The 18,386-nt window shown below is 47.6% G+C and overlaps 1 protein-coding gene across 2 annotated transcripts in view; it reads left to right on the top strand.

Annotated features, from left to right (window-relative positions):
• The first annotated feature begins 8,211 nt into the window (after nucleotides 1-8,211).
• Nucleotides 8,212-18,386, top strand: part of Eya2 (EYA transcriptional coactivator and phosphatase 2) — a 145,733-nt gene continuing 135,558 nt past the window's right edge. The window contains exon 1 of one of the 2 annotated variants that reach the window (XM_050151219.1): nucleotides 8,212-8,465. The gene's annotated coding sequence lies outside the window, so the exon portion shown is untranslated. The other variant, XM_050151221.1, reaches the window with a different exon arrangement.

Below are 18,386 nucleotides of genomic sequence, written 5' to 3'. Positions count from 1 at the left end.
ATTGGAACTGGCTGGGGAGGTGGAGGCCCACCTAGCCTCAAAGCCTTACCCACAGAAGCCTTATTAACTACCAAGGCAAGGAGGTAACTTGATCATGGGGAAGCCTGGCAGACACCACCTTCAATTAGGATCAGAGTTAATGTCACTCTGAAGGGGACAAATTAAAAACACGTGCCAAGAGAAGCACACTGCAGACTTTGTGGTGTTCTTACAAAAGATTCCTGCCTTAACCTAAGCCCAGGAGAATGTCAGGTCATCTAAACAGGGACACGCCACAGACTCGGGGCCTCTCAGAATCTCAGCCACACACTAGCGTGCTCAGCATCATACATACGCCTGTTCAGCATGCGTTATTCTTTTTGAGTAAACGTTTAATATGTAAATATATTCTGCATGTGTGTATGGTGGCTCACACCCGTAATCTCTCAACTCTCAGTGGAGTAGGATTGCTTCAAGTTCCAAGCCAGCCTGGGTACAGAGTTAGACATTGCCTTAAAAAAAAAATAGGAAAAAAATTAATGAGACTGGAGTTAAGAACACTTATTGTTCTTGCAAAATCTGGGATGTGGTTCTCAGTACCCTCAGGAAGGCTCACAACCATCTGTAACTCCAGTGCCAGGGATCCAACTTCTCTGCTGTCCACGCAGGTGTTGCACGCACACACACACATGCAGTCAAAACGCTCATTAAAGAAAGAAAAAAACAAATCTAAACAAGCCCAACCAAACAGACAAAGAAAAGACCTTCACAAAAATAGGGTTGGTGAGACGGCTCAGTCGGTAAAGTTGCCTCCAAGCCTGATGCTGATGACCCGGTTCAGTTCCTGGGACCAGCGTGGCAGAAAGGCAGACCCAAAATCAATTCCCAAGAGTTGTTCTTTGACCTCCATAGGTGTGTGCTGGAGGGCATAAACACACACACACTCACACACATGCACACACATGAAATAAATGTAAGAAAATAATTTAATAAAAAAAATAAAGTTTCCTTTTAAATATGTTAGTCTTTTCAGGTCTTTTTATCATATAATTCTTCCAGACCTTTCTCTGGATGTACATGAGGTTATGTGTGCATCTGTGTTGTCTTTGACACACTCATACCATTCACTAATCTACAAATAACCTCCCCCACCCCTGCCCCAGCATGTAGCTTCATACTCCAACATGTGGGTTTGGCTTGTCTGGTCACATCTTGTTTCCCGGTTGTGCTACTACAGTGAACATCTTGCGCATGCTCCCTGGAGATGCTCTCTGCATCCCCCAGAAGGATCTGGAAAATAGAACGAGTGGGTTGCATTTTATTTGTTTTGCTCTCGGTGCTAGGGATGGATCCCAGGACCCCGTGCCTGCTAGGCAAACGCTGCTGCTGAACCACAGCCCCATCCCATATGTGACGTTTTGAGAAAGTATTTTCTAATTTCCTGGTTAGTGGCCCTCAAAATATTTGAACTTGCAAGGAATATTGGCATATTACGAGAGAATTCACAGTGCACGGAACTCATTATCTTGATAACTTAGTGATTAGTAAGGCTGAGATCAGCTCTGCTCAGTCTCCTCCCTCCTATCCCCCCACCCCCGCTTAGAAATGGGATACTCAGTGCTCAGTACCTAGACACAGTCTTTCCTCTCAAAGTCTGCTGCAGCTAGGCATAGCTGCTATTAAGTCCCAGTCAACAGTATTTTAATAGAGGTGACGTATTCAACTTCTGCGCAGTTCCCTTAAGATAAAGATAGCCCACAGTTTCTTTCCTTCCTTCTGACTAGAAGACAGATGTGTTGGCTGGAGTTACAGCAGTCATTCTAGACTACACGGTAAAATTCTTGTTTAAGAATGGCACAATCCTGAGATGGTTGTGTGGCTTCAAAACAGCTATCAGCTGTGTTTTCAGATTTGGATATGAGGGGAAAATAAAGTTATAATAGGAAGACCACTTTTCAAAAAATGTCACACTGTCACATCAGTTCCTATAAGCTCATAGGGTGTAAATAAAGGCTGTTCTTTTGTTTCTTGGCTGCCCAGGTCCACATAATCACACAAAACTATATTAATTACAACACTGCTTGGTCAATGGCTCAGCCATTAACTTATAAAAAGGACAGGTTCACTGTTGCTCATGGTGCTGGATGTTCTAATTGGTATACATCTGAGGCCGCCGGAGATCACATCACAACAGGAGTGTACGGTGAAGCAAACTGCTCACCTTATAATCCAGGAAGAAGACAGAGACAGGAAGATCTGGGGGGCCCACAAGCCCCTTTGAGGGTGTCCCCTAATAACTTAAAGACCTATCAGGTCCCAACTCCTAAGGTCACCAAATTTCAATAGCTCACCAATTTACCATCATTTTCAAATGGAAAAATTGTAAAGCATATTGTGTTGGCTCAACCCCCCAAACTATTTTCTAAAATAGAGCTAACACATTAAAAACTGCCACAGTCCACATGTTCTGTTACCACAAGATACCAGAGACTGGGTATGTTATAAAGAAGAGAAACTTACCCCTCACAGCTTAGAGGCTGGGGAATTTGTGATGGAGGCGCCAGGAGGCTCAAAGTCTGGTGGGGGCTGCTCTCTGATGCCGAGATGATGCCTCACAGCCACATCCTATCCTGTCTTCATGGGGCAAAAAGCAGAAGGCAAGAAAACTTATTTACAAATGCCTTTGGCCTTAATTCCCCTCACGAGGAAGGAACCTTGTGGATTAGCGCACTTTTAATATTCCCTTAGTACAAAGGCCATTTGATGTCAGCACCGAGTTTTGGAGAGGTGTATTCAACTCTTGCAAGTGTCCCCGGCAAAGATCAAACTAGTATGCGAACACTGAACAATAATTAATTAGTTAATTAACAAAACTCACAGCTTTCTGATCAGGGAATGGCGACTGAAGTTATCAACAAACTTGTTAGCGCACGTCGACCCAGCTTCAAGTCCAAAAGTGGCCCCGTGTTCTCTCACTGGCAGTAATAAACGCTTGTCCTTCCTGCTGTTTTGAGAGGAATATTGAATCAAGTTTGGGGCGCGACCAGCGTCAATTCACGTGTTTATTGCAAGAAGCTGTGCCTTATGCAGTTGGGTGTTTGTCAGAAGCGGAGCTCTCTGTTGGCTCCTCACAGGAGGGCTGTCTAAAGGAAGTATGGCTTCTTGAGCTAACGAAAATCTGAGCCCCGCTCCACCCCACCGTCTGTGCGTGCGAGCTACAGTGCGCATGTGCAGGTCGCAAGAGAGCCTTGCCTGTTGGCCTTGCGCTCCACGGGCTCTGAGACAGGCTCTCCCGGTTTGTGGCTGTGTTCCCCCAGGCCGGCTGGACCCCGAGTGTCCAGAGATTTTCCTTTTCCTGCCTCCCATCTGACACAGGACCATCGGAATTACAGACGTGTGCTCCCATGTCTGGCTTTCTGTGGGCTCTGGGGATCCAAATTCAGGTCCTCACACTTGTATATCGGTCACTTTCCCATGGGGCATCACCTATGCCTCTTTTTTCCTGGTATGGGACGTTTTTTGTGTCCCAGGTGTCTGTAACAAGCCCCCTCACCTCATGCTGCAGCCTGTTCCCGCATCTGTGAGGACCCTGGGTCATCTCCCTTTATCGGTAGCCGTCAAATGTGTCTGCTGTGCCAAAGCAGCTCGGTTTGCGGCTGGCTTTCACGCCGTGAAACGTTTTGAAATGACTAGTTTTCAATTTTGGAAGCGCGGGAGCCCCTTCAAGTCCTCACAATTTCCACAGAGGAAGGAGGTGACGCAGGAGCGGGGACCTCAGCTCCTTTTCTCATGCCGGGCATCTTTGCACAGTAGCTTTTAGACTGAAGAAATGCAGATGTAACTGATCACATCTTCCTGTTTGCGTTGGCAGCCAGGAAGCTCACATCTAGTTCTCAGTTCACTGCCGACAAGTGCCCAGACCCAGTTCTCAGCCTGTAGGCCAGCCTCCTCCTTGACGCTTTCCTTCCCAGCCTTTCCCTGGAACCTTGTTCCGTTTATTGTCGCCATCCCTTTCCTGCGTCAAATCCTTTTGGAAAAGCACTGAGGTCTGCGAGGACGTTAGAAACTGGAGGACTTTCTTCACAGCCGACGTCTTGTGGGTGGGAAAGGAATGTGTGTGGAAATAAGGAACGATTCTGCATTGAAAGTACACGTGTGTGTTGTAGGATGTGTATTTATGGGATACAAAGGGTACACATGTGTGTTGCGTTTGTGTGTAGGATGTGTATAGTTTAGGACATGGGGGTGCATACGTGTATGTAGGATGTGTGTGGTGTGGAATATTGAGTGCGCACGTGTGTAGGATGTGTATGTGTGTAGGATGTGTATAGTTTAGGACATGGGGTGCACACATGTGTGTAGGCTGTGTACGGTGTGGAATATTGAGTGCGCACGTGTGTAGGATGTGTACGGTGTGGGATATTGAGTGCGCACGTGTGTAGGATTTGTACACTGTGGGATATTGAGTGCGCACGTGTGTAGGATGTGTATGTGTGTAGGATGTAATGTGGGATTCATAGTTTTCAAAGTCCCTCTGCTCTCCCATGTACACTGACTGGGAAGACGAGGGGACACACGTTCCTCCAAGGCAGATGTGGAAGGGCCGGCATCCTGAAGAAACTGCCCTATGGCCTAGCCCTAGCCCTGTCAGATTAAAAACTGAGGCCATGGCTGGAGGGATGGCTTCCAGTGGGAGCTTCTCAGAGACTAGGATTCCCTCTCTGCTGATTGGCCCAGGGAGCTTTGGAAAGCGCCAGTCCCCAGCCCTCTCCCCAGAGAGGCTGTGTTAATTGGTGTGGGTGGAGATTTAAAAATTCCCCTGGAGACACTAATGGGCACCAGTGCAGAGAACTGCTGCCCTGGGAGAAGGAGAAAGGAAGCTAATAAACACCTGCCTCCCACCTCCGCTGGTGAGGCTGCAGGGGGAGATAATGGGCAGTTCTGGTGACAGAGTCTGAAGGGGACGTGTTAACTCTCATTGAGTTATGAAATGTCCAGGACTTCCTCACAGAGTCTACAGAGAAAGAAACATTTCATACCTTGGTCCTCATGTGTGTGCGTTTTGTTTATATGTATATATATATATAATATGTGTGTACATAGCATGTGTGTATATAGTACACTTATATACTATATGTATGTGCATGGTATATGTGTATATACAGCATGTGTGTATGTATATGTGCATATAGTATATGCGTATATATAACATGTGCATGCACATGTTTATGTGTTATAGTATATAATATATGTATGTGATTGGTATATTGTATATACAGCATATGTGTATGTGTGTGTATATAGTATACGTGTATATATAGCATGTGTGTGCAATATGTATACAGGCACATAGTGTATATGTATATATATGTAGTATATGTGTGCATTGTGTATGTGTGCATGTATATATATGTTTATATAGTGTGTCTATGTATATAATGTGCATGTGTAAAAACAGTTTATGCATATGTATGGTATATATGTGCGTGTATCTATGCATATGTATATAAAGTATGTATGTTTATATTGTGTGTCTATATACAATGTGTCTATGTGGTATATGTATGCATGTATATGAATGTGTGTATATAGTATATATGTGTATATATAGTTTATGTATGTATGTAGCATATCGTGCAGATGGTATAGGTGTGCATTTGTGTGTATGTATGTATGTATGTATGTAGAATATGTCTGTGTGTATGTATTGTAGCACTTCAGCATAGGCAAGTGATTGGTAAAATGGTGTAACATTTGCATGGTCTTTGTAATCCCCCTAATATACTGTGAACTCTAGATTATTTGGGCACCTAATGTGATCACAGGTGATGAAAATAGTGCCATATTTCCTAGGATATGGGAATAATGACAAAAAAAAGGGTCTGAGATGAGGCTGGGGAAATACATTTGCTGCTGTGACATCACCACGGGTTCAGTCCTCAGCACCACACGTCAAAATGCATGTCCATGTTCAGTACAGAAGTTCCTCCCCCCGAGCCCCTTCAATCTGGGACCTGTACCCACACTGTGCCATTTCATGTGACATGTCCTAGTCCAGTCTATCCTCATCCGGCTGTGGTGAGTGTGTGTGTGTGTGTGTGTGTGTGTGTGTGTGTGTGCACGTGCATGTGCCAGAGTTCAATGTCAAGGGACACGTTCACCCACGCTCTACCTTATGTTTTGAGAGCAGGATCGCCCACTGAACCTGGAGCTCATTGGTTAGGCTAGGCTGACTGAACAATGAGCCCCAGGGGTCTTCCTGTCTCTGCCTCCCCAGCTCTGGGATTACAGGCGTGAGCCGCCCTGGTGCCCAGCTCTTTGTGTGGATACTGAGGATCCACACTCAAGCCCTGATGCGTACAGGGCAAGAACTTTACTAACCCAGCCACCACCCTAGCCCTTCATTCTAGGCTTTTGTTTTGTTTAGAAGAAAAAATGAGGTTCAGGGGCCAAGGCTTGTCCCCTGTTAAGGGACCTTGAATGTCTCAAGTGAGAGCAGTTTGATGCTTTCTAAGATGACGCCGAGAGGAGCAAAATGCCCAGAGTGGTAGGTGATCCACAGAGCGTGGTTGGCGGCAGAGCAGCCTTGGAGGGAAGTGTGTTAGCAGGGCGAGCGCCCAGCGTTCTCATGGTGACAACGGAAAGCAAGCCTCGGGTCTGAGCTCTTAGATGAGAAAATCAAGACCCAGGGCAGATTTCCCTTCTGCTCATCACTGTGATGCCTGAAGATGCCTGGTCCCTCCTCACTGAGTGGGGACGTCCATGCCAGCTGGAGACACTTGCTCTGGTGTGGTGTCTGTGAAGAAAAGGAGAAAGACAGAACTGGAGATGTGGCCAAGGGTGTCAGGGCCTGACCCATCTACAGTTGGGGGCCCCTATATAACAAGAGTATAAAATTACCATACGTACACACAGGTGAATATTCCTTTAAGTTAAGGAAAGGATTCACAACTGGTCCTGATTTAATTTTATTTTTACTTTTGCATGTGATTGTTCTGCCCGCTATGAAGGTCTGTGTACCCATGCCTGATGGAGTTCAGAAACCAGCGTCGAATCTCCTGGAACTGGAGTTAGGACAGTTGTTAACCAACATGTGAGTGCTGGAAACTGAACCGGGTCCTCTACAAGAGCAACAGGGACTCTTAACTGCTGAGCTGTCGCTCTAGCCCCTAATTTTATTTTTATCTATCTGTATGCATGGGTAGGTGGGCGGCAAGGTGTGCCTGTGAGTGCAGTGCCTACAGAGGCCAGAAGGGGGCATCTGAGCCTCTGGAATTCTGCTCAGGAATGCAGTGGCCTTTGGAACAAGTTGGAGTCATGAGAGTCAGTGGCTCTTGACTAACCACGGCTAGAAGCCCAAAGAAGCTGATGTTTGTAAACGGAACAGACCCTCCACCACTGGAGTCCAGTTGGAGCCCATTTCCAGTGTCCCGTCAGGGCCTCTGACAAAGGGCCCAAAGCCTAGCTTGGTGGAGACACCTACAGCCCTAGCACCTGAGTAGACAGTGAGAGTAGTCATCTGAAGCCAGCTGAGCTCCTTAGAGACGTGCTGGACAGGGAGGTGGCTCAGTCATTAAAGTGCCATACACGCATGAGGTTCTGAGTTCGAATCCCCGTTACCTATATAAAAAAGTAGGCATGGCAGTGGGTGCCTATAACGCAGTGCCTGGGAGGCAGAGGTAGGAGTATCCCGGGGGCTTTCTGGTCAGCCACTCTGGCTGAATTGACGAAAAGAGACCCTGACTTGGGGATTAAAATAAGTAAAAAAAAGAAAAAAAAAACAGGTAGAGAGCAATTGACGAAGATATTAAGGTTGACCTCTGCCCTAACACACACACACTTTTCTGAAATTGAGGTGACACCTCCTCAGAGACGTCTGCCAGGATTGCTCTGGTGCCCTACCCCCTACAGCCCCCCTCTTTTCCCCTCCTCAGTATTTACAACTTTCTCCAACTGCCTTCTTTTTCCTGGATTCTTTGTTCATGATCCCTCTCTCGGTGTGAATGAAAAGTTCTAAGACCACAGAAAACGAGTTGGTCTTGTTCTAGTGGAGTGGCTGACCCGGCACGGGCAGTGGGCTGGATGGATGGAGAGATGATGGGTGGGTGGATGATGGATGGATGAATGCACGCACGCGGTCCCTTTCTGCGTTGCTGCCTCTCTGGGGCCGCGCCTGGCCGCGGTGAGGACTCTGCGGGGCCCGGAGGCGGCGTGGGCGTCGCCGCGGGGAGGAGGCCGGCGCGTCCCTCCTCCGGGAGCGCAGCGGCGGCAGCGAGAGCAGTGCGCACTGCAGGGCCGAGTCCCCGCCCGGAGCCAGCGCCGCGCCTCGCGGCCCCCACGCACGGCGCGGCCCGGCGGGGGCGCAGGAGACCCGCGGCCGGGACAGGGGCCGGTCCCCCGCACACGCGGCCGCTGCAGCTCCGCGACACTCGCTCCGCGTGCCGTCACCCGGCCTGGCCCGCTCGGGACGCCTCTGCATTGCGCGGGTGAGTACCGCGCTCGCTCGGGGACGAAGGGCGGGAGCGCTGTTCCCGGGGACCCCGCCGACAAGAGTGGAGTCGAGACCCGGCCGCCGCAGGCAGATTCCCTTTCGGAATCTTTCTGAGTCTCTGGGCCTCAGTTTCCCCTCATGTTCCAGGTGAGTGGGGTGCGGGGCGCAGTGACTGAAGTTGGCAACTCCCGCGCGCGGGACAAGTGCAGGACGCGGCCGTGTCTCTGCGTTTGGTTAGATGCCTGGCCTCGGAGAAGGCTCGTCGTGAATCTCGGATCTCACCCAAAAAGAACCCAGGGACAAGCTGATGCCCGAGGGCCGGGGTGATGGGATGGCTGAGGAGCGAGGCAAACCGCTCGAACTGGGGGCCGGTGGCCCAGCCTCCTCCACGCCGATTGCCGATTTTCTTTTGAAAAGTCTTCATGATCCTGCAGTGGTCCAGCTCAGGACGCTGAAGTTGGAGCTGAAACTTAACACAACTTTCCATCAGAACACTTAGACTGGATTTCGTAGTAAGGGGAGAGCGCGCAGTCTGGAGTTATTTTAGCCAGGCAGCTGTGGACTGGCCCTAGCTGCTTCAATGCTTTTCAAATAGCTCTCAAGCTCAAGGAGTATTAGGGAAGCGTGACTGGGAGAAGTATCCCACCGCTAAAGCTTCAACGCGCTTGGCTCAGCAGTTAAACCCGAGCCTTTCTTGCAAGGTTCATAGTGTCCCAAAGCCTATCCCGGGCTCACACTTGACAGCCCTCACTCATTGCCTACGGAAAGCAAGGCGGGCGGATCTACTACCGGCTGTCCTTTCTCTCTCTTCCCTCCACCACACAACCTTTAATAACTTTAAAAAACAATAATTAACACGAGTATACAAGTTACCCGCTCCAAGGAGATTATAACTGGGGACAATGGTTTGGAGCCGAGTCTATTAATTCCATAGGCTCTTGATGCTCTGGTGAAATTCCTATTACCAGAGTATAGGTTAACAAACACATCAACCCTCGGCGGTGAGTTAGACCCTAACACGCACAGACTTTTCAAAATAATCCTTCTCAAGGAGTCACTCTGCAGTTTTACTCAAGAAATGCTATTTCCCTCCAGCATAGGCCCCCTCAAGCCTAGTATTTCCTTGTCTTTAGACATCTTTAGACTGGGGGAAATTAACGAGATATTTACGTAAGAAATGATAATGTTTTGAATCTTGTTTGTGATGAAGCATAATATTGAGTGTGTGTTTGAAACTTGGGATTTTGCAGCTGTAGATAAACCAATTTGGATCTGAGAGAAACTGAGGTGTGTGTGTGTGTGTGTGTGTGTGTGTGTGTGTGTGAAGTCGTTTTTAGATCCCAAAGCCCCTTTGTATCTTAGTTCTCAACTTGAAAAACTGTTTTATCTTAAAATAATTGGTTATTTCTCCCCGGGTCTTAAAGAGCTTGCATAGCGCTGCGCCTGCGTGTATAAAAATAAGGCACAAACACATAAGTTGTTTTTTTGTAGTATCAGATAGGTAAACAATGTGAAGTAAAAATGAAAAGATATATATTGTCCTAAGTTCCAGCATCTTTCCACAACTTTTGTGTTGGGTTAGACACCCCGTAAAGAGATGTGATTTGTGGACCTGTTACAGGATTACCGTTTGGAACGGGGAACCACCCATAGCACACTGCTTTCAAAACGCCCTGCTGCCTTAAGTCGAGTCTTGTTCCGGATGGATAAGCTGATAAAACGCTAGCTGCCGTGGGGAGAGCAGAAAAGCCGGCCGTAAAACGGGGCTGTGATGTGGCTGGGCACTTTCGGGATTGGGCTGAATACGTTGTGGAGACGCTAACAGTTTTCAAAACTGTATACACGGTCCAGGCATGTCCACTTAAGATGTCTTCTGGTTCCCCCAAGACAAGATGACTCCATCCCTGACAAAGAAGAAACATTTCCTTATTTTTCAGCACGTTCCCAAAGATAACTTGTGCAGGGCACAGGAGACCAGAACTTAACGGCCATCCAACTGTCACCAGCTCAAGCCAAGCTCAGGGCGAGAACTCTTTCTCTGACCCCCTGCGCCCCACCCTCCACCCCCCACACAATGTGTGCTGACTGTCCTCAGCTGCGGTGGCCCTTTCGAAACTCATTAAGCCAGCAATAAACTTCTCATGTAGTAAAAGCCTAGGCTATCGCTGAGCGGGAGTAGGGAGTGGGGTTCCGGGCGATCACAGCAGATGTGTTTCTGGCTGTAGAGACAGCCGATGGCTGTCAGAAAAAGAAGGGAGGGGAAGGTCTTGCTCAGTTGAGCCAGCTGCTGAAGCCCCTGCAGCTAAGAGGATAGATGGGAGCTGGAACTGGAGCCGGGACTGGTCCTTGCTGGGCAGGCCTCCTGCCCGTGAAGGATGCTTAGGGCCCAGGGCAAAGCCTAACTCCCAGAAAATATCCACAGACTTGAGGTGTGTGTGTGTGTGTGTGTGTGTGTGTGTGTGTGTGTGTGTGTACATACAAAGACTAGGAAAAAGAACTTGCTTCCTGTCACATGGCCAGAGATATTTACCTGCCTCTCACCTGGGCACCAGATACAAAGGAAGACTGTGGGGCCTGACAGAAATTCCTTAAGGGAGAAGGAATTGTCTGCCTGAGAGTCACTCCCAGACGCCACACTTTCTGCCGGCCACCAAGACTGGGTTCTGCTGTGGGCAGGAAACATTTGTCTTGCTATTTGTTCTGAATAAGGAGTTGGAGGCGTTTGACCAGAAGGAATCCTTTACGGAGGCTTAACCCAGGAGTAGAGAAAACATGGCCTGTTGACAGAAAACTAACTCTCTCTCTCTCTCTCTCTCTCTCTCTCTCTCCTTGCTCAGTCCCAACACTCTTCCTGATTCCAGAATCACAGTTTGTGTAAGCAGCTCCCTTCCCTCTCAGCATCTGAGGCTGTGCAAGAGTCCCAAACACACCACACACACACACACACACACACACAGGAACTTCTGGTAGGAAAACCATTAGTGGAGAATTTGCTACTTGATTGTCTTAACTGGTCTAGTGGTGTTTGCCTTCTAATCCAGGGAGGGGATACCTTCCACTGGGGACTAATACTTGTAATTCGGGGTAGGAAAGTACCTGCCTGGCACACCTAGAGCTGACGGGAGCTACACAGTTTTACATGCGTGTTCTCCGTTTGCTTCTCACTGACTTTCATGGCAGTGATCACTGATGCTGTTTTTCTCCACTTATAGACTACACTTAAGATTCACTTATGGAAACACACATTGTTAAAAAACGAAAAAAAAAACGAAACAAAACAAAAAACAAGAAAAACAAATACAGCTGCTACCACACATCCAGCACTTGAACGCAGAGGACATTCATCAACTCATCTCATTAGTCCTTAGACTAGTTCTTTACGCCAGACCTTAGGGTGTTATTATTAATAGCCCAGCCTTGTTAAAGGGGAAACTGAGTCACAAAGCAGATGACTCACGTAGGCCGCAGATGAAGTGCAGATGAAACCCAAGTCTTCAATTCCCAGTGGGTGGGTGCCTCACCCACGTCCTTCGAAAACCCTGCTCTCCCTCCCTTTGGAGGGTGACAAGCAGTTTGGATGACTCTGAACATGCACAGAACAAATTATCTCTGTTATTTTAAATAGAAGAGAAGTCATATTCCGTATTTAGAAGGCAGGAATAGAAACCTTGGGAGTCATATTTAGCAGTTTGGGTCTGGTTCTGTCAAGGAAAATGGCTGTTTATTTACGAGGGTTAATTTGATTTGTCCCTTTTATATTAACACTGAGCAGTTCTGTTCCTAAAACAAGTCAATAAACTTACCGGCAGAGGGAAGGCCCTAAGCCTTACGGTAGGCACAGCTCAGGTCCGCTTTACCAGAAGGAGCTGCATTGGATTACTGTGAGTGGGAGCTGGCCTGGGGTTCAATTATAAACATTTGGAGGACAAAGTAATTTGGAACAGGTGGTCTCGAGAGTCGGGTGACAGAAGCGGTTCGTCTTGGCCACTTAGGCTGTCGAGGGATGCCACCAGTGGCCTGAACGTGGGGACACAGGCTTGTTGTTCATAGGGCCTGAGAGGTGCATCCTTGGAAAGAAAGCCGAGGATGGAACGCAGGGTTGCAGCACACCGACCGTCCTGCTGAAAGCAGGGGCCTCAGCCTCGCAGCCCCTCTCTTCTGGCAATTACAGGTCTTCCAGCGGAGATTTTCCAGCTCCTGGTGTTTTGATATGTGAATTCGTAGTCTCGAATCTATGCAGAAATTTAAGACAGAAATGCCAGTGCAAAATAACGCCAATTTAAACATCTTTTAAAACGTGTGAAGAATTTAACAGAGGTTAAGAACTATTTTGTCATTTGCCGTCTGTATTAGTATCGTGCCTGCATCATAAAGTGTGTCGTCGGCTTCCAAATTTCCCCTTCTGTCTGAATATCTAGGAAAATTAACTTTTCAAGTCTGTGTGTTCACAGACATAACTGAAATGAACATATCTGCTTACGTTCACTCACTCGGGAAGCAGTCAGCTCTTGGGGATTTTATAATTGAAGGAAAAATGATAAAACTCGACATGCCCCTCCCCTCCCCCCCAAAGAATGAGGAACCGGACGGTCCAACGCCTACTCCCGCATGTGTGGCGACACACTTTTCCTTGCGTCCTCTGAAGGCGGGGCTCGGTCTCTTTTCTCTTTATCTCCTAAGCATTGCTTTTCAGAACTGAAATTTGCCATGTATTAACCAGTGGGCATTTTAATTTGGTAAAGAAAAGTCACGGCAGAAGCAAGTGGGTCTGTTTCGGCCATTATTGTTCCTGCAACGTGAATACTTTGGGTTTCGTGGTACGACGTGAGTGTGCCAAGAAAAAAAAAAGCACAGCAGGAAACTATGTGAAAACATACACACTTCTGTTTAAGAAATGGGAAAAACACAGGCAGGTTCTGCATGGTAATTGCTTTAACGTGAGTTTTAAATGGCATTGTTTGGCTTAGGTCGGCGAAGTCCCTTCTTAGCTAATTCTCACATAGGCGGTCACCAATCTTGCACTTTGAAGAGGCTCTGAGAGACAGACTTATTCGTTCAGGTGCAAACGCTTTTCATTTTGGAGTGGTACAGGCCTTTAAATTTTTAAAAAGGTTACTTAGATATCGATTTTATTTTCTTGACCCAAAATGAGAAAACACGGGGAATTCTCAATAGCTTTTTACAGGCTGCTATTATGAGAAGGGAAGCCAAACCAACATGTATTAGATCATGGGCTTGAAGTACATAAATAAACGCACTGAAGGTCACCAAAACAGGACAAAACCACCAGCACTCGTTCCCTGGGCCAAGTCCGAATTCCTGCCTGTTAGACGTGTTTGGTTGAATTGGACACAGAAGAGGGGGCGTTCTGCTCCTAACTTGATCTGGTCCTCCGAGGGCTCGCAAAGACATCTTGTGGTAAACGGAGACAGAGGCTGGAATGGCGGGTTTCTCCAGAACTTTCTCTTTCACCTTCCTAGAGAAAACCTGGGTTCAGGGTCCATCTGTCACTACTGATGCCTTCTCCTGATGTTCAGGTCTGTGGGAGTCAGAGGTTAAGAACGCCCTGTGGTCTCCTGGTCAATTTCTTTGCCTCTTATTCCCCATCTCACGATCACTTTGTGGTTGAAAGATGAATAGTTTTTCACGGTCCTTTGGTTTTTGTTTCATTTCTTTACTTTCTTTGTTTCTGTGATTTTTTTCTTTTTATTTATTTATTTATTAAAGATTTCTGTCTCTTCCCCACCGCCGCCTCCCATTTCCCTCCCCCTCCCCCAATCAAGTCCCCCTCCCTCATCAGCCCAAAGAGCACTCAGGGTTCCCTGCCCTGTGTGATTTTTTTTTTAAATGTGGGTGCATAGCGTGAAGCCAAGCCTTTCGCTCTCGTTAACCACCGGCTCCCTGAAGCACACACACAGTGTGTCTGCACGTCCCTGATCTTAGTACCAACCCAGTTGCTGGTGGGCATTCCACAATGGAGTTAACCCTCTTCTGAGAGAAAGAAAAGGTGTCAGCCTATAGAGGTTGTTTGCCTTTGTGGGTGTGTATTATTTGCACAAATGGCCACTTTTGTTTTGGAATGTTCTAGCACCACATCTCTCTCCAGCAAAGGCCTGCGTTCCCTGCTTAGTTGGGAAGGAGGGAGGCGGGGATCGTATACTTCTGGCCTTCTCTGCCACTGGGGAAGCGAGGGGGGCTGAGAAGGACAGCTCAGCTAGAACAGACGGCTCTGCAAGTGGTGGCTTGTGCTGTGTTGTCAGCAGAGTTTTGGCCCCATTCAGCCGTGACAAAGAGTGAAGCCTGGGAGATTATGCACCTCCGGTCTGTGAGGATCCTGAGCTCTGTGTGCCCTCCTCTTGCTGAAGAGACCGAACCCCACCCCCCAGAAGCTAATGGCTGGGGTATAGAGGGAAAGGGGAGGGATGACGGGGGTGTGGGGAGTGATGTCTTCATCTCACAGATGTCTGAAACGCGTGGAATGTCTCCACGTTGCTCAGGCACCGCAAGAAAGACAGACTGGTACAGGGATGTCGATGCAGACTCAGGGAGGGTGTCTAGTGGTTTGATCCAGGGTGGGGTGTTTTCTGGCCTCTGGGACTCTCGGGGTAACTTTTAAGAACTTGTTTTGGAAAGTTTGTCCACCTTTTTATATTTTTGTTTCAGTGAATTAATTTTTGGTGTCTTTGTTTTTGAAAAAAAAAATGCTGCCCATGCAAGGGTTGTTGGCAACAAGCAATGCCCCTGTTTATTGAGAATGTGCTGTGTGCCAGCCGCTACACTTAGGAAATACTTCGCTTTGTCTCTGGATGGAGAGGCTGTTATTATCTCCATTTTACAGATGTGGAAATGAAATGTTGGGGCCGTGGGGGGGGGTAAAGTCACGTGGTCAGGATCCTATAGCCTGTGTCAGAGCCAGGATTACATCCAGTTCTATCCCAAGCCCCTAGAATAGGCAGCTTCCACGTCGGCCCTTGGGATGCAGACTTTAACGTCAGTCCTGTTTGTATTGCCTTATGGGTATTCACAGAGGGTCAGAATAGGAGGAAGAGGAGGATGCCTGCCTCGAATCTGCCCTTGTGGAAGCCTAGGCATGTTTTTAGCTACGGGCTGTTGGAACCCGCAACCTGACTGGTCTGCAACTCTACAGCTGGCCGTCCCCAACCCTGCAGGCCGTCTCAGTCCCAGTATAATAACATCAGTGTTACTATAGGGACTGTGCAGCCCACGGAGCCTGAAACACTGGCTGTGGCCCTTTAGAGCAAAATACATTGACCCCTGACCCCTGACCCCTCGCAGTATGACAAGATAAATTTCATTGACAAGAAAGAGTGTGTGTTGAACTTTTGATAAGCCATTCCAAAGACATGCTGTGTTTCCCGGTGCCTTCATTCTTATCCATGCTTCAGTGAAACACCTGTGTCTGTAATCAGAGAGACCCACAAGAACGAAACTCCAGTGTCCTTCAACTGTCTCCCTGCCTTAGCCTTAGCCCTGTTGATCCTTGAGTAGACAGAGGGTGTTGCCGTGACTTCCAGCCCTTTCCAGAGCTTTCTATAGCTCCCACGGCAGGATGAGGGTTCAAGCAACTTTGAACCCCCAAGAAGCCCAGCTCAGCACCAACTTCTGTGTCCCAAGATGCATTGCACATCACGGGACATTCTGGTACCCTGACAGTTGCTCTCTGCTTCCTTGGAAAATGGTGCAGGGTAGAAAGAATCAGCTTTTCCCAACTGGAAGCCTTGCTGGGAACCCTGGGCTGCTAGGGTTGAAGCTGTCACTTGGCATTTGTCCATCTGTCTGTACGTCTCTGTGCCTCAGTGTCCCCATCTGCACAGCAAGGATTATAGCGCGCCTTTCTGTGGAGAATAATAAGAAAGTGTTTGTGGCAGCAGTGGGCAGCGCATGAGTGATGACCAAGACAAGTCCTGCTACGATCACGCTTTCCAAGTGGCCTGAGGCGAATGGTGTAGCTCTTTGTGCCTCAGTTTCTCAGTTTGTGAAACCGGGCATGGTAATGATAATAAGGATTTTGCCGTTGGCTGCGGTGAAATTTTAAAGACGCCACCTGTGAGAGTTTTGGCTTTGTGGTCCCGCTTGTCTGCGTTTAACAACCAGCTGTTAAGATGACAGACAATTGCATACCAGGCCAATGAGGTGCCTGGAAACTGCAGGTCCATGTGGAGAAAGCGTGGGCTATGGCTGAGCGCCCCAGACTCAGACAGAGCTGGTGTGAATCTTGGCCACTCACGGTGCCCTAGGTGCCCTCATACTGCCACCTCCGGGGGCAGCTGCTGTTCCTGGAAAGACCGCGCACGTGGAATGAGGTGGCATGCATTCACGGGGCATTTGGCACATAGTAAGCACTCAATAAATGGTAGCTTGTATTATTATTGCCCCCGCTGCTCACTGTAGCCCCATCCCCAAGTAAGCATGGATCATGGATAAAGCTTAATTTGAAAATAAAAGAACACATTTTTAAACTGCCAAATAGACTTAAAATAATATTCATTAAACAAAATTAAAATATTCTATTAAAGCCAGACTTTGGGCTCAAACCAAATTTTTATAACCCAAGCTTAAAGGCCAGGGAGTCCCCCAGCCACAATGGGGACATTGTGATTGAAGCTGAGACTTCAACACAGCTATTGAATGTCTTTGAAATGCATGTTTTCCCATTTAAATGAAAGGGAAGTCACAGGAAGGAAAAAAAAATACAAGGTTCTTGCTCAGTTAGCAAACCTTAAGGAGCTAAAAAAGAAAAACAAAAGATTTTCTCCTAATGCCAAAGACTCCTGGTGAGTCCCTGGGGCTCACTGGCTAGCTAGTGCCACAGCCCTTACCTTCTGAGGTGCCACCTTGGAATGACCCAAATCTGATCTGAACTAATGTAATCTCAACCATGTTCTCTAGATAGGGAGTTCTTACGTTGTTGACAGACACGACCTGGGTTCAAAGCCTAGCTTTGCCTCAGTTTCCCCATTGATAGCATGGATAACCTGCAGGTTGGGGGTGGAGGCTGTGATAAGGATGACTTAGGGTGGTTGCTTTCATGTTTTTGCTTTCCTTAGAGTGTGAGCTATCCCCAGACTTTGGGAAGTTAAGAATGAAATCACATGGGTATTAGAGGTCTGAACAGTGTTCAGAAAGGGATGAGGGGTGAGGATAGTAGATATAAAACCTCACCCAGATTTAGGTGCTATGCACTATCACAAGGCTTTTAATCCTTTTCCAGAGGACCTGGGTTCAGTTCCCAACACCCAGGAGGCTCACAAATGCCTGTTTCTCCATCTCCTCTGGGGTGGGGTGGGGGGTCTGCTGCCCTCTTCTGTCCTCCATAGGTACTGCATGCACAGGATGCTTATATTTACAAGCAAACGTTCTTACACAATTAAAACAACAAGAGCAAAACCCCCAATCCCCAAACCTTTGTGTTACAGGTGTGTCTGTGTGACAGACTGAGACTGATGACAGGGTCTCTATGACAAACCAGCGGGGCCTCTGTGGCCCTTACCCTCTCCTTTCACCGAGAACCTGTCATTATTTTTCTTTTAAAAGTTTTTCTTTTATTTTTGAGATTTTAATGTATTTTTATCACTTCCCTCTTCCCTTTCCTCTCTCCAAACCCTTCCGTATACTCCTCCTTGCTGTTTCTAATTTATGGCCTCTTTTTTTTTCATTAATTTGTTAAGTGTATGTGTTCCTAAACATATAAATGCAACCTGCTCAAGCTGTATAATGTCCCTTGTGTGTATGTTTTCAGGGCTGGCCATTGGGTATTGCACAGCCAGTTGGTGCGCTCTTCCCTGGGAAAGACTTCTCTCTCCTTCAGCCTTCCTTGGTCGATGACAATTATTTGTTCAGGGCTGAGGCCTTGAGAACTTCCCCCATCCACATCATGTGAGAATTAGTATATATA

The sequence above is a fragment of the Alexandromys fortis genome, unplaced genomic scaffold, assembly GCF_014885135.2.
Source record: "Alexandromys fortis isolate MF-2015 unplaced genomic scaffold, M_Fortis_MF-2015_v1.1 scaffold_27, whole genome shotgun sequence".
Classification (NCBI taxonomy): domain Eukaryota; kingdom Metazoa; phylum Chordata; class Mammalia; order Rodentia; family Cricetidae; genus Alexandromys; species Alexandromys fortis.
This window is presented reverse-complemented; position numbering and strand designations above follow the sequence as displayed.